The sequence below is a fragment of the Artemia franciscana genome, chromosome 16 (assembly GCF_032884065.1).
Source record: "Artemia franciscana chromosome 16, ASM3288406v1, whole genome shotgun sequence".
In the NCBI taxonomy this organism is placed as follows: domain Eukaryota; kingdom Metazoa; phylum Arthropoda; class Branchiopoda; order Anostraca; family Artemiidae; genus Artemia; species Artemia franciscana.
In genome coordinates this window covers 23,068,999-23,085,248 of record NC_088878.1, presented here as the reverse complement: position 1 = coordinate 23,085,248, position 16,250 = coordinate 23,068,999, and the positions used below count along the sequence as shown (strand labels likewise).

The 16,250-nt window shown below is 34.1% G+C and overlaps 1 protein-coding gene and 1 long non-coding RNA gene across 2 annotated transcripts in view; one reads left to right on the top strand and one right to left on the bottom strand.

Moving 5' to 3' along the window:
- Positions 1-10,125, bottom strand: part of LOC136037243 (uncharacterized) — a 303,458-nt gene extending 293,333 nt beyond the window's left edge. The window contains exon 1 of the long non-coding RNA XR_010619894.1: positions 9,964-10,125. This is a non-coding gene — a long non-coding RNA (uncharacterized LOC136037243). The remainder of the gene's footprint in view (positions 1-9,963) is intronic.
- LOC136037242 (adenosine receptor A2b-like) overlaps positions 1-16,250 on the top strand; it is a 51,203-nt gene that overhangs the window by 12,236 nt on the left and 22,717 nt on the right. The window lies entirely within an intron of this gene.

Genomic DNA, 16,250 nt, shown 5'->3' with positions numbered 1-16,250 from the left:
GGGATGGTAGAGTAAACTTCGGAGGGGGCTTATTCGATTGTAAATCGGAATTTCTAGTGCTTTTTTTAATTCAAAAGTGATTGGAGGGCAACTAGACCTCCCCCTCCCCGCAGGGCCCTTTCTTCCCCAAACGCATTTAATTAAAATTTTGAGATAGTCATTTAGTTTTAAATAATCCAACGATAAAAGAAAATTTTAAAAATAAAAATAAAGATAAAAAATTCAGGGTTAACATATCCCCCCATAGCCAGGGAGGAGGGTTGTAAGCTATGCCCCGGGGCATATAAAGTTTTTTAAAAAAGGTTGACTTCGGAGGGGACTCAAATGACTAGAAATCGAAAGTTCTAGTTCCCTTTCTGAGAGTCAAAAGTAATCAAAAAGGAAAGAGATTTTAATTATGTCAAAAATATACCGAAAATCATATAACAAAAGCTCAGTGTTTTATACAACCCCCCCTCCCCCGAGCCTGAGAATTTGTGTTGTAAGTTATGCCCCAAGGCATATAATTTTTTTTGGGCTGCAAGTTGAAAAGGCTTAAAACCCTTAGGCTGCTAAACCTAAAAGGCTAAAACCCTTAGGCTGCTAAACCCTTAGGCTGCAATGTGTAAAGGCCACATTGAACCTAAGATCAGAAGAAATAAAAACCTACAATAACTCAAACTTAAACGAACAGAAATCACTATTAAGGAATAAATGAAACATAAAACGAAAAAAAAGCAAATAAAAAATCATAGCAAAAAAACACACAACAGGTTGTAATATAAATGAATTATAAATCTTAAAACGAGTGAACTTTAAATTGAATATGCAAATCAAGTTTAAAATAAACAACAATATTTGCTATTGAAGTATAAATGAAATCCAAAACAGACAGAAATTAGATAAACAATCAGAGCAAACAACACATACAATATGTACTGTATAAATATGAATTATGAACAACAATATTTGTTATTGAAGTATAAATGAAACCCAAAACAGACAGAAATTAAATAAACAATCAGAGTAAACAACACATACAATATGTACTGTATAAATATGAATTATTTATAAATGAATGAATAATTCTTAAAACGAGTGATAATTGCATATGCAAATCAATCTTTAAACGAACAAAAATCACTACAAACAAGAGTTTGTGTTTAGCCCCCTACTCTCACTGTAAAAGTGTAAAACCTATAGCGTCCTTGGCACTTTACTGGAAACAAATTACAATACAAATATTTTCTTTTGTACTTATTACAACATCGTAAATAAACATAAAATTTACAATAAAATTAAATTTTGAACTAATGAGCTTTCAGCAATTAATATCGCTATATATCAAATATTCAGTTTAATTTTATTAGTTCTTCCCGAGACTGTTCAAGACAAATATAGCTTCACTACAAACAACAGTTGGATAATGCCCCTTCTCTTGCTGTAAAAGTCGCACCAGTGTGACTCACCAGTGGTGCGTCACCAGTGACGCACCACTGCGTCACTGGTGCTTCACTGAAAACGAATTATATCACAAACATTTTCTTTTCCAATTATTATAGCATTGAAAATGAAAATTGAGTTACAGTGAAATAATATCTTGAACTGATGATCTTTCAATAATTAATAGCATTATATCAAACATTCAGTTTGATTGCATTCGTACTTTCCAAGACTTTTCAAGACACTTGTAGTTTTCAGTAAAGCGCCAATGACGCCGTCAGCTTTAAACTTTTACAATGAGAGAAGGAGACAAAACCCAAACTCTTGTTTGTAGAGACTTTTGTTCGTCTCAAGCTTGATTTGCATATTCAAGTTTTACTCGTTCTAACATTTATTTATTAATTTATATTAGTGCATATTGTATGTTTATTTGCTAATACTGCTTATTTAATTTATGTTCGTTTTGGGTTTCATTTATACTTTAATAGCAAAGTATTTTTGTTCATTTTTAGCTTCGTTTGCATATTCAACTTAAACTTTACTCGTTTCAAGATTTATTGATTCATTTATTTTGTACCTGTTGTATGTTTTTTGCTATGACTGTTTATTTAATTTCTGTTCGTTTTTGGTTTAATTTATTCTTTAAAAGTAATTTCTGGTTGTTTTGAGTTTGAGTTATTGTAGGTTTATTCCTTCTGATCTTAAGTTTAATGGGGCTGGCCTTTACTTTTCTTGAAAAAACTTCTTTTTCGGAAAGTTTTTTTTTATTAATTTAAGATCATGGCGGACTCAACCTGTGTTTATTTTCTGGGAATCCTTCCCCCTCCGAAAGGAAAGTTTCTCCCAGGGAATATTTCTCCATGGAAAATTTCTCCGGTGATAATTCCCCCCTAGGCAATTTATCCCGTGGGAAATTCCCCCACGTAAAAAATCCCCCAGAGAATTCTAACTCCGCTGAAAATATCTGCTGACCATTCCCCCGGAGCATCTCCACATGTAAAGTAGGGTCGCCAACGGGGAAAGTAAGATAAACAAAACGAATTTCGTATATGAACTCTGGTAAATTCTCCCCGTTTAAGATTTACCCCGAAAAGTTCACTCCCGAAAACTTCCATCCCAATTGGAAATTCTCCCTGTAGAAAATCTACCCTAGAAAAAACAAAGAAAAAAATAAATAAACACGTGTCTGTGATCTTTCTTCTGGCAAAAAACAACACAAAATTTTACATTTTTAATGATTGGAGCTTGAAAACTCTACAGTAGGGTTTTCTGATACACTGAATCTTTGCTGATACGATGACTTTTGGGGTACGTTATCCCCCTGCTTTGAAAACTAGGGAAATTTTTTCAGGCTCGTAACTTTTGATGGATAGCATTACATTATTGAATTTTATATATATGGAATCAGCATAAAAAGCCAATTCTTTTGATGTATCAATTGTTATCAAAATCCTTTTTTTTGGTTATCAAAATTGAGTTTCGCTCCTTACTTACAGTTCGTTACAATGAGCTGTTTGAAAGAGATATTCGTATTATAGATTATTCTCGGTTAGCCCTATTATTTTCCAGAATTTGGACGAAATATTAGAACCTTCCCCTCCTAAAAAATAAACATTTACAGAGAATAAATTCTAACTGATTCAACGTGTTAATTGAGTCGACGGAACATTGCGACTAGAGTTGGTAGCTCTGGTTAAATCTTATATTCTCCCGGTAGCTAACGGTCAGATAATAACAGCCCACAAAGAATGATTTTCAGCCATTTAAATTACTTCTCATGAGCATCTCAGATTTTACGCTCGATAGAAATGAGTTCCGCCTCTGGTCGATTTCTGCATCTACAATGAAATTTATTCATAAGCTGTATCGTATCATGTAGCAAATCAGGCTGTCAACATTAAATCTGTAAAACTAATTAATAGCTTTTTGCGCATTACTGGTGCAAAAAAGTTTATGTTTAGTAAGTTTTTTTTGCATCTGGAAGCATATCATTCTGAACAGATTAATGAAAGGATGACCAACGGACGATAGTTGTTAATAATCCATAACACACTTAAGAAGCTTGCTTTGTTGATCTGAGTAAACCGGTTTTTATCTCGCATTCGGTTATAATTAGCTTATTCTTTCGTGAAATAAACTACGATACAGGTATATTTTAATTAAATATTTAATATATAGAGGTGGTTTGGCATTTAATATAGTGTGTTCTGGGCGGCTACTTTCCATAATTCTTTGTTGTACTTTCCATAATTTTGCTACTAAAGAATTATATTTTCATCATATATTGGAATATTTCACTATGAATAAGCTAAATTCACTTCTTGAGTGTGTTTTGGATTGTTAATAGTTATCCAACGAATTTTTGACCCAGTTGCCTTTGTAGGAGTCACCCCCTCCTATTGGACGGGGGGAAACGACAATGTAAAGCACATCACTGTTATGGTGGTGTTAGAAAGCTGGAGAAGGAGTGAAATCCCAAATAGAATTTTCTCTAAAAGGCATTAGTGATTGACAAATACCCAGAAATCCATGAACCAACCTTTTTAGCCTACTTCAAAAATAGTCCATCCAAAGAAGATCTTCTAGACTTAGCCAGTTGTTTGGCTTCTTTAATATTACTTGTACTCGGGGGACAGATCTTGAGCAAAATCTTTGGGGGACCTAATGTGACAAGGAAGCCAATAAGCAAAATCTTGGGGGGGGCTAGTATGACAAGGGCGCCAATAATTGACCAAACTGGCAAATTTATTTAAAAAAAGGGGAGAAAGAAAAAATAAACAAGGAATGAGGTCAGAGAGGCGCCACAAAAATCTTTGGCGCCAGCTGAGTTTTGTGGGGAGGGGGCTAATGTGACAAGAACGTGAATATTTTACCAAATTGACAAATTTTAATTTTTAAAAAGAGGGAAAACAGAAAAAATAAGCAAAAATGAGGACGCCAGAAAAAATCTTGGGTGCCCAGGGTCTCCCAGCCCCCTGGATCCGCCAGAGTTGTACTCTTTGCAAAGAGTCATTTAATAATTTAAACCCCATCATTCTTCACCATTCTGGGAAATCTGATCCATTGTTCTTTACCTTATCTATGATGGTGGTAATACAAATTTGGTGTGCAATCATTTGAGATTGGCATATCATTAAAAAAAAAGTAGTCAATATATTTTCAGCAATCAACAGCTTACATGAACAGGTATCGAATCTGCCATAAAAGATAATATCGCTTGGTGAAAATTACGAGCAAATTTGAACCCTGTTGTTTTTAGAAGCACGACATTCATCTTAGATAAGTCAGATATATATATTCTTCTTCTTCTTCTTCAATTTACTGGCATGCTGACCATTTAGCCCAGTCGTTCTCAACCTTTTTTTCCTCATGGACCCCTTTTCCCCTCTTTTTACCTTGGTGGACCCCTTCATAGCTATTGGACATAAGAACAATTTTTTATTCTTCACTAATATGAATTTTAAGGTTTTAATTATCAAACAAATAGCATATGATTAAGCTTTATTTTTAAATGAAAACTAATTTAATACAAATAAAACATTCTAATATAATAATAATAATTATTATTACTATTACTTTATTGTGATAATAACTACAATATTACAAGCTTCTACAAGTTTCTTCAATTGGTAAGCAACTAAAGCTCATGGAGAGTAGAGCTCCTCAGCAAGTTTAATTCACTCCAACATTATTTATTTAAACTGGATAAAAAAAAAGCAGTAGAAATTAAGTGTGTGATTAAAAAAAAGGAAAAGGCATGTTTATTCAATGAGATCCGTGTGGTTGGTGCTTCTCGACAAGTTTCTTTATATTTGGTTCTATCGATGTTAATGATAGTTTATCACCCCTTTTCACAATGTCAAGTCTATTGCAAGCTTTTGATAAAATTTGAGAAACACGACTAAATCCCGCTTCAGTAAGATAAGATGTAGGAAAAGCAATAACGTAGAACTGCGCTTTATCCCAAAGCAAAGGGTACTTTGTAGCAACATCATTTGTTTTCCATATATTGTACTTTCCATCTTTGAATTTTACGCACATTATTTCATCACTTTGTAATTCGATGAGGGGCTCTTACAAACATAATTCTATATGGGCAACATTAACTTCGAAAGGAATTGAAACCCAAATCGGTATATCCATTCCGAGTAGGTCACTAAACTGATTCAAAATAATGTAAATTACAGTAGAAATTAGATTCTTAAAAATAAAGAGCATTCTGAGTTGGTTTTCTTCATGAACCCCCAAAATATCATTGTGGACCCCCCAATTTGTTGTGTTTTTGCCTGTGGACCCCCGAAAATATTACATGGACCCCTAGGGTCCATGTGGACCCCGGTTGAGAACCACTGATTTAGCCTAAGGATTGCTTCCGTTTCTCCTTTTTAAGCTACCATAGAATTTCTGCAAGGCTTCTTTCCTTGGGGTTTTATTCTTCAAAACCTGTCAGGAAATACAGTGCTATAGCTCTGTCCTATAGGTCATAGCACATCAATTGAAATTTATTTGGGCGAAGGATAGTATATGGCCTTGCAATTTTGAAGGGGGAGTCAAAACCTGAGCAAAAAATCAGTTAAATTATTGGAAAATTTTGCCACAATCCTAAGAATCTTGAGACTTCATACGAGTCTAAAAATCAAGGCCGTGTCCAAGGGGTTAGGGGGGTTTGAACCTCCCCCCTCCCCTTACAAATTTTTTTTGTCCGACTCGTAAAAACGCAACAAAAATGGACTTAACAAATTTTTAATGCGTTCTTTTCAAGTTTTTTAGTACCCCACCCCGAAAATAAATCCTGGATAAGCTCTTGGTAAAAATCCCCAAGTGCCCCAAACAATCACTACTTACGTAATTGACTAGGGAACTTTTTTGCCTTGGAGTTACATCCCGACCAGGAATAAGAAATTTCGAGCTGAGCCTAGAGTTTCCCAGTCCATATGTGTAATGTCCGAGGCTTTAGTTGGAATTCCCCTTTAGTAAATAACTTAAATTCGTTGAAAATTAATGGTAATATATTTCTATGTACTGAATATAAATTTGATTAAGTCGTTAATGGCCATTAACAAGTTTTTCTTATGAGTCTTTTGTTGTCAATAGTAAGAGGGCTTTGAGGATTTGACTCTTGTCACAACACCTGATGGGGTCACCAAGAGGGAGTACTAACTAAGCATAAAACTACAGAGGATTAATTTATCACATCTTATTTGCTCGTTCTTATTTGTCCCATTGATATCCACGTCTTTGTAATATTTCCCTTTCTCTCAACGACTCTGTTCAGAACTAGACTAGTTTTATTCAACTGAACGAACCATAGACTATCACGGTTAACCAAAAAGACGCATACACGTTAATTACTGTAATTTCTCTCAAAAGTTCCTGCCTAGGGCTATGCTTCCAAATCTCCCCCCTCCTATCAGGTGTGACGTCAGGTCATAGATTCATTTCCTGTTCACATTATAATTAGCCCCGTTCCAAGTCATTTTAAGGTCTTTCGTTAGAAACGAAATTTTTACTGTATCTGGTCAATGTTGGAAGGTAAGTGGAAGAATAGGTCAATGCAATCTGTCGGTTTTCTCACTTTATTAAAACTAAAATTATAAAATTTATGTGTAATACTAGGCTGCAAGAACATGAGTATACAAGCAAAGTTGCACTGACGTATTATTTTTAAGAAATTTATCAGTTTATTTCTGGAGAAAAATGTGGTTTAGCTGTTTGAAAAATAGGATGTTCACTAGCATAGCTTTACTAATTTTTTAATACCAGAGACTTTATTTTTGACTATTTTAGATGCTGATCGTTATAATTAAGGTAATTTTTGCCCTTATTCTACCTTGAATGCAACCCCTGCAGTTCAAAATTAGCCACTTTAAGCATGGCTAACTCTTTAAAACACGCGGATGAGACGTTTAAATGCAACTACTACTACTAACAACTAACTGCAGCACCAAGCTAGCTAAGGCCAACACAGCTAGGCATTTGGTTACTTTAAAATACCTTCCCGGGACATACTTTAGCCTGTAGACCCATCCCTGAAAGTTTCATTTTCCTAAACTAAACCCTTTCTGAGATAGCAAGAAGTCAATTAACTAGAATTTTACCTTACACCCTCCCAAGAACTTCAAATTTCCCTTAAATATTTCTTTATGACCTCCTCCAACTCCATTCCGGGACGATCTGCTTTTCATTTTGATCTAGATGGTTGACTGACAAGGACGATATTTGGCAATCTGTCATCCTTCGTACGCAGAAATTTGTTTTTCCATCTTAGCCTTTCTCTTATTATACCACTAGGAAGCTCGATTGAACCTCATTTTTGTACAGTTTACTGTTTAAAATATGTTCATTGAGATGGGCACCCAAAACAATCTGTAGAAAGTTTTTCCGGAAAATATCTAACAAATCCACCTCCCGCTTTCAGAAAACCCACGCATTAGAACTATACTTGACGACTGTCATAACTCATTTTCCAATGCTCTAATCTTTGCTTATTTTATTATTCTTCTTCAGCTGTGAAATAAAACATCCTGGGGCTCTGCTAATCTTCTTTTAAAATCTATATTGGACCCACCATCTTTACTAATAATACTACCTAGGTGCATGGAGCTACTTATTGCATCGATTTTTCTATTAGACAATATTGCCTCTTCAACTTCACTCACTCTTATTCTTAACAACTTAGTCTTCGTAAAGTCAATTTTCAAACGTACTCTCGCACTCAGAAGTCTGAAAACCTCCAAAAATTCATTAATTTTGTCAATATTTTCATCTATGTAGATACAATGTCACATTTTTCATCTATGTCACATTTTTGTAGATATAAAATTGAAACCCTGAGAATAGGGTTCTCTTATATGCTGAATCTGATGGTGTGATTTTCACTAGTGGTGTAATTTGTTGGAGGTGTTTTACTCCTTTTCGAAAATCGGGAAATTTTTTTAAGGCTTTAGCTTTTGATGGATAACACTAAACTTGATGAATTTTGTATATTTGGAAACAGAAAACAGAATTCAAAAAGCATTGATGGAATTGGCATAAAGCCAATGCTCTTGATTAAAATTTCTTTTATCATCATTAAATTCCTTTTTTTAAATTTGTTAAAACTTTGCTGAATCACTCCTTACCTACAGCTCCTTACCACGAACTGTTTAATAGAATCTCTTCACTTAAACTACATAGCAGTAATTCGATACTGGAATGATGTAATCCTCTCTATATTCCAACCGTGAAAAACTTCGCTCTTGAAACTGCAATTTTAGTTGGTGACTCCTTGGCCGTTTCCTTTTATGTTCACTTGTAGCTAATGAAGTTTTTTTAGAGTGGTATTTAACAACATGGTTAGACGTATGCTCATAAAATTGGTAAATTATTCAACCACACAAAGCACTGATCCGCCCCCCGAAAAGAAAAGTTACGCTTTTATGTCTTTTAAATGCTAATAAGTCCGTTTAAAATTTTATTAAATTGCTTAACTGTACTTATGAAATTCATACGCAACGTGTGAAGGCCACTGAATTTGCTTATGAATGTTTGTTGATTTTTATGGAAATGGACACACGTTATTAAACAAGTTCGTTAATAAGGCACATTAGTTTTATTTACTCATGTTACAATGCTGTACTGCAAGCAAAGTTTTAGGCTAAGCTGTTTTTTTGTTTTTTTTTAAGAAAAAATTGCTGTACATCTAGTCCGGGTTGTAAAAATAGACGTAGGTTAGGAGAGGAGGGGAGGGGTGTGAGAGGGAGGACAGTTGACCCCCCAACAATGTGGAGAAAAAATTATTATATATCCCATGCCCCTTGACTATCCGGACATGGACCCCTCTTGCCCTCAATACAAATGCTGGAGATTCACCCCTGGTTGTAAACACTGTTGATTTTTGTAGTATTTACAGAAGATTAGGAACATCTTTGTTTGAGAAGTTCTCATAAAACATTTCCAGTAAGAGGAACATGATCCGCTTCCCGCTCTGAAAAATTCAAGGGAAATATAGGAATATAGGAAATTTACAAGATTGGACACTGACATTAGTGTCAAAAAGAAAAGAAAAAAAACACCAGCCCTATCTAATTGGCAATTTTGTTTGATACTAAATTGCTGGGGATTTTCGCCGGTGCCTATAGAAGGATACTACACTGGAACACCTTTGGAGGAGGTTAGGCAAGAGGCTTGGGAAGCGACCCTTTGACCCTTTTTGGCTAGCTATATACAAAGTTCCATTAAGCTGTCCCATGCTTAGCTCAATAAAGCTTATCACTCTTTTTCTGATCCCTGAGACAATACCGCAATTTTTGAAGTATCACAAAACCCTTAACTTAAAAAAAAAAACAAAAATACTAGATCCAGGTATTTAAGGTCAAGATTCTGGAAAGCTTTAAAAAAAAAAAAAATCCTTCACATCTACTCTTGGTTGTAAATACGGCAGGTTTTTGTAGTACCTGCATTAGATTGGGAAAATCTTTGTTTGAGAAACTATTATAAAACATTCCTGGTTAAAGGAACATGATCCCGCCCCTTGAAATTTATTTAAAACAGTTATCTTACCTTTCCAACCTTATCTTTCCAACATCTTCTTCTTTTAATTTTCCCTCTTCTTCTGTTTTGTGAAACCTATTTTTCAAGTCTTTAAAATACCCGTCCTGTTAAATTTCGAATATCAATTCACTTCGTCATAAAAAGCTGTAAGCAAGTGAGTAACGCTTTTCGTTAGACACTGAAGCTCTATTTAGCTTAATCTTGAGAACAGTGTAGACGTATATCAAAACAATGTGGTTTTTATGCTGATACCAACTATGCAAAATTCAGCATCAGTCGTAAATTCCCCCATCAAACGCCAATAGCGTAAGACAATTGTGTAATTTTTGGAAAGGGGGAAAACACCTACAAAATGGGCTGTAATTTTGATAGAATCATATCATGAAATTTAAAATGGCCCAACTGCCCTCGAGTGGACATTTCAAGATTCAATCTAAAATAATAGGAAATTTCACTTTTTGTCCGAGAAGGATGATCAAGTAAATGGTGTAAAATATTAGGAGGGGGCTGATTCGAACGAAAAATAAAGGTTCTAGTGTTTTCTTTAGGTAAAACAGACACTTAGCACAGTGAGATTGGACGCGGTTGATGTGGGTGCTGCAGGAATGGTCATCAAAGAAATGAATTTTCATGAAATGAGCTGATCAAGTATCATGATCACTTCATTTATAAAGAAAAAGTTGTGAAGACAGTGTCAGATCTTTGAACAGGAGGGATGCAGCTTTTTTTACGCACGATTTATTGGAGTAAATTTAATGTATTTAATTTCTAAAATCTACCTTATTATTATGTTCTAACTTTTTTTTTCTCTGCGAATAAGTGACGTTTTTGTCTGAATATGTCACCCTTATATCTTGACCTACTTCACAGGCCAAGAAGCTTTTAGGGGATTAATATAGTGCATTATTGTATGTGTATGTGTATGTATGTGTATGTATCATGAATAAATTATATCTGATCTTTCCACATTAAAGCTGATCAGTCTGTCATTAAACCAATGTTAAATGGCCAGGAGCTCTATTTCAAGGCATGGAGCTGCGTGTATATGTTCTCCGTCCCTTAACCGTACCTTCTTACCAACGGCGAAGTGGCGTAGAGGGTGTCACTCGTGTTACTGATGTATGCAAGAAAGTAAGTGAAACGTGGAGTCCCCACCAAAACCTAACAAACAAAAATAAAAAATTATATACTTTTAACAATTCCTTATAAGTCAACCAAAGAAAAATAATTACTTCCTGCCATAATTCACTGAGGGTAGCACTCATGTATGTTGGTAATCTTGGCAATTGTAAGTTTACATTTGCAAACGGCTGGATATCTTCTAAATGAAATTTCAATATAATTTTATGCGGACTACTTCTAGTGAGAGGTTATTCCACCATAGTTACATAGAGCGAAGAATATAAAGGAGAGGAGGTTTGAAATATTTTTCCAGGATAGGGGGAGGTTGTAATGTCAGGAAAATACATATTTAGATCAAAGCTTTCCTATTTATCTGTAAGTCTTCAACAAGTTCGGCTCCCCTCTCCTCTTTATGGGCTGAAGAATCTTTAAGAGAGTGTTCAGTTTTTTCGTGATCGGTCTTTATTAGGTGAATAGGCAGTTATTTCTTTCGGGAGGAGAGATGGTTCAATATACATTGAGAAACCTAACTTCAAGAAGGTAAAATTTTGCGATTGCACTAAAAATATAAGAAATCATGGTGTAAACCGGAAAAAACTCGAAGTTTCATGGAGATAGACACCAGTCGTATGGTCACTTCCCCATCTACGTATGTGCTTGCTACCTTTAATATTAATTTCCTCCTTATTACTGTTAAATTTTTTTAGGATGATATCTTGTTTCTGAAAAAAAAAATTTAGATAAGGTAGATATAGATAAGATATTTTTTTCAAAAAATAGACTGAGTTTGTACTGAGTGAGTTTGTAGATATAGATAAGATATTTTTTTTCAAAAAATAGTCTGAGTTTGTACTGTTTACTCGTAAGAACAAGGATCATGAAGTTTGAAATATGAATCAATAAGCCAGATCAAGACATTAGCTTTAAGGAAACAAATAATGTTGTAAAATTAAAAAAGGGGCCCAAACATAAGTCATAACAGATAAAATGATTTAAAAGCTAAATAAAACAACAAAACAAAGAGATGAAAAAAAAAAAAAAAGAATTAAAACCGAAAAAAGAGATAAAAACATAACAAAATCTGAAAGAGAAATCCAACGTCATCCATCAGAAAAAGGACGTTTATAGGTGGGGGATCGGGACTGTTATACCCCCTTTTTGTAATTCAAAGCTATTTTATTGGCTACTTAGTTGAACTCTTGCACGTAGGCTTTGTACTCAGTCCCTCTCATTAGACAACTAGTCTCATAAATGAAGTGCAGTCCCTTTTTTGCAGCAAGCATTCCATAAAAGGCAATCATAAGAGCTGAGAATCTAAAGACGTGGGAATTTATTTCTTAGTCAACCACATAAATTAGCAGTTCCAAGGCTGTGGTAGGAACGTAAAATATCATCCCTAATTTCTGAATTCATAGTCTATAGGCAGCCAGTGGTAATTAAAGCGAGCAATTACACCTGGTTGAAAGTAATTATTAATTTAAAAAACTGAGTTCTTTAATAATATACTGTGTCAGTATTTGTTTGGTAAAACTTGTTAATGTAAAATGCTACAGATTGATAGTAATTTAGAGCATCATTTTAATTAAGTATCATTATAGTAATTAATGAAATTACGGCTTTAACAGCTTGCTGTAATACCGCTCGTTAATCCAGTTTCAAGACAATCCAGCTAAGGCTAGATTTCTCATTTTTGCTACTGATCTTTCTAAATACTTTCCAAAAAGTAGCACGATTTTCAAACGAAAAGTTTAGACGATATTAAAACAAAAACGAGCAAAATTAATTCATATTATAAGTCAAATTTAAGTCAAACTTCAAGGTCAAATTGGATATTACATCGTGTTAGTATTTGTTTTACAAAAGTTGAGGGTATAAAACCCTATAAATTTATTATAATTTACTGCATCAGTAAATTACTTTCATAAATTAATGAAATTAATTAATTAAATTAGTAATTAGTTTGATTAATTTAACATTTAATTAAATTAAATTAAAAATTGGTTAAGTTTAAATTAAATTAAAATTAATTTAAAATTAATTAGTTAAAGTGTGGTTTAGTGTCATAGTGAAATTACTTATTACGGTTTTGACAGCTCGCTTTATCTCTGCAAGATAATCCAGGTTCAAGGTAACCCTGCCTCGGCTAGATTTCCCGTTTTTAACATTAATTTCATAAGAGCATCTCTTTAAAAAAAAGGTACTTTTTCAAAAAAAAAATAAACAGAAATATCAAAATAATTAACGGGCAGAAAAAAGTAATTTTTTTAAGTCAAATTTAAATCAAACACAAATTACGATATATATTATTCAAAAGGCTGAAAACTCTGTATGATTTTTAACCTTCTATACGACTGAAACTTCCATTACACCCCCCCCCCCCCTACCTTTTAGAACTTTGGGTAGCCTATTGACGAATATTAGTCAAGTATTTTGTTATAAGACTCATTCTGAGTTGTATTTTGTTGTAACTGCTTCTTTCTTTTATTTAATACGCTTCAAGGCTCTTTATCAAAAAGAAATATGTTTTTTTGTTTAAAAAAATAAAATGGAAATAGTACATCAAGAATCAACACAGATGGACTTGTTTCCTGATAAAGGTTCTTTTGATTCTATAATTTAATTCTAAGTTTCTTTATGCCGTAAAATTTTAAAGCAAATCAGTGTGAAAAAAAAAAGAAATTTTTTGTAGTAAGGATCAATATAACCACATTTTCTTCCAAAACGTCTTGTCATTGATAGTCCCCCCCCAAGTAAAATTTAGAACCTACTTTACTTTCTCCTTCTAATACTTCCTCAACGTTTTAACTGGATTCCTTAAGCCATTAATTTCCGTTCCAGAAATATCATAAGTATAGTGTTTTGATGACCTGGATGCGCGTAGTGTATTTTGATGTAGTTCAACAACCCCCTTACAATTGGAGGAAGTTTCTCAATAATATCCTTAGCCACTCCTGAGGTATTCATCTATTCCATTTTGACAACCTGAGAGTAGATAGTGTCTTTTAATTTATCTCGCTACTTTACAATGCATAAACTGCGAGTCTCATAGGAACTTTTAGTAGAAAATCTTTAATTTTTTTTTATTGGGGACATAAATCATTTTTCCCCTTCTACTCCCCCAACACCAAATTCAAGTTTCTCTTGCCCTACCCTCACCCTCCTCCTTTGTCCAACAGTGCCTAAACTTTCAGTTCCATCCTAGAAGCTGTTCCAAAAATAACGCAGACGTGGTCTTTCGACGAACTGAATACACACAACGTCTTTCAATTTACTTTTGCCCCCTCAGCTAATTAAGAATAACAAGTTTTTGACCCGTTTTTGGGCTCCTTTGCATCCACCTCCCAACAAAACGTACATGCATAGTCTATTACCCTTGCTCCAGGAGTTCTGGGGTTCGTGTCATCCCTAGAGGTATATTTATTGAGCGCTTCAATAATTTTGAAAAAAATGGCTATATCAAAATTTTCATCAGATGTCTTGGGGGGAGGGCGCGGTTAAAAAAAAGTACGGGAGTTAACAGGTTGCCATCCAATCACTTCCGAATCTTAAAAAGTCCAGTAAAGCTTCCAATTTCTAATCGAGTGAACCACTGTTAAGCTTTTGTGATCAGCCCTCCCTTGCGGAGTGGCCTGGAAAAAGAAAATATATGGAAAACTTTGCTCTTTATTTTGACAGCAGTACTGAACCCCTTGTGACTCAAGCGTAGAAGAAAATCATGCCTTAATAAAGCTTTTAAAGCGTTAGTAATTTTTGGGTTAATTTCTTCGTTTATCAAAGGGATATTTTGATTTGTAAAATCAATAAGTGGCTCGCCACTTAATACATTTAAAAGAAATGGATTAAAGAGACTGAAAATAGCTGTAAAAAGTAATGAATATTAGACTAATGTACCTTAAACACTGAAATAAGATCAAAGAAAAATTTTATGCGTTTTAGACTGTAAATAAAAAACACTGTACTAAAGTCTCAAAACTCAAAAAAATCAGTCCCCCCCCCCCGCACTCTTCACGCTTAGGATAGGATTTTCTCCCAATACTATGAGCACGACTACTCAAGCAAAAATGCAGTTGGAATAGATAGAAAGTATTTTTCACTTTGAGGTTTTTCTTTCATTCGAATTCAACATTTGGCTAGAAAACACCTCTGAAAAGCTAGGCTAATGTCCTTAGACTCGTTGGTTGGGTCAGAATGTTGTCTAATTCTGTCGGCTCCACAATTTTTCGCAGTACACAAAAGACTAATTGACTCTTTTATTTTTATTATTTTGACTCTTTTATTATTTTTTTCTTTAAAATGGAACCAGTGTCGTCAACAAACAGTTCAGGTCGTATTTTAGATTAAAGAAAAAATAATAATAGAAGAAAAATCGCTACCAAACTTTCAATGATTAGCAACTGGCAATAAGAACTGCTGCCCTTGCTATGTTTTTCTATCTATGATAGTTAGAACCAGAGATTCAATCTTATTCAAGATATTGAACAATTCCACTTTTCTGAATTTACTCGATGGAAGAAATTCTGACGTAAATATAAGTCTTTCTAGCCCCTTAGCACTTGTAATCCTAGGAATGATGTAGACACTTCAAATGCCAAGTGGAAGCGAAGATCGTAATTGGATGATCTTGGTATTCTTAGTGTTGATAAACAAACCTTGAGGGGTAAGAAAGCCATAGCTCGAATGTCAATTAATGAGTGAATGAAAGAAGATAAGACAACAAAATATCTTCCGATAGAACTGTTCAATTGAAAAGCATCTTTAAACAATTGTGTTTTAATCAATAAGGGCTGCTGCCCTTGCTATATTTTCTATCTGTGATCGTTAGAATTAGAAATTCAGAACTATCAAATATATTGAGCAATTCCACTTTTCTGAATTTACTTGGTGGTATAAGTCTTTCAAGTCCCTTAGCACTTTCAAACAGCTCGTGGTAACGAACTGTACTAAGGAGCGACCCGGCTCAATAGTTAACGAATCTCTAAAACACGGAATTTTGATGCTAATAGATACATCGAAAGAATGGTATTTTTATGCTGATTTTAAATGTATAAGTTTTATCAAAGTTAGTCTTACCCATCCAAATGTTCGGAGCCTGAAAAAAATTTGCCTTATTTTAAAAAATAGGGAAAAACACCCTCTAAAAGTCATAGAATCTTACCAAATCACACCATCGCATT